Raw genomic sequence first — 280 nt, 5'->3', positions numbered from 1 at the left:
CTGCTGCACATTAATGTAGTTTAAACCACATGACAAATATTTTCAAAAATAACTTCTCTCTGAAAGCAGCATCTTCTGCAGTATAGATGGAGTGAAATATAATTTATTGTATCTTATGTATATTTAACATTAAATTGTGAGGGAATGTTTTTAAATAATTCATATTGTGTTAATAAAGTATATATTGATTTATTTATTTTTATTTAGTCATTTAGCAGACTATGTATATATATATATATATATATATATATACAGTGGGTACGGAAAGTATTCAGACCCC

Source organism: Sinocyclocheilus anshuiensis, unplaced genomic scaffold, assembly GCF_001515605.1.
Source record: "Sinocyclocheilus anshuiensis isolate Anshui unplaced genomic scaffold, SAMN03320099.WGS_v1.1 scaffold2482, whole genome shotgun sequence".
Taxonomy (NCBI): domain Eukaryota; kingdom Metazoa; phylum Chordata; class Actinopteri; order Cypriniformes; family Cyprinidae; genus Sinocyclocheilus; species Sinocyclocheilus anshuiensis.
Note: the sequence above shows the minus strand (reverse complement) of the source record.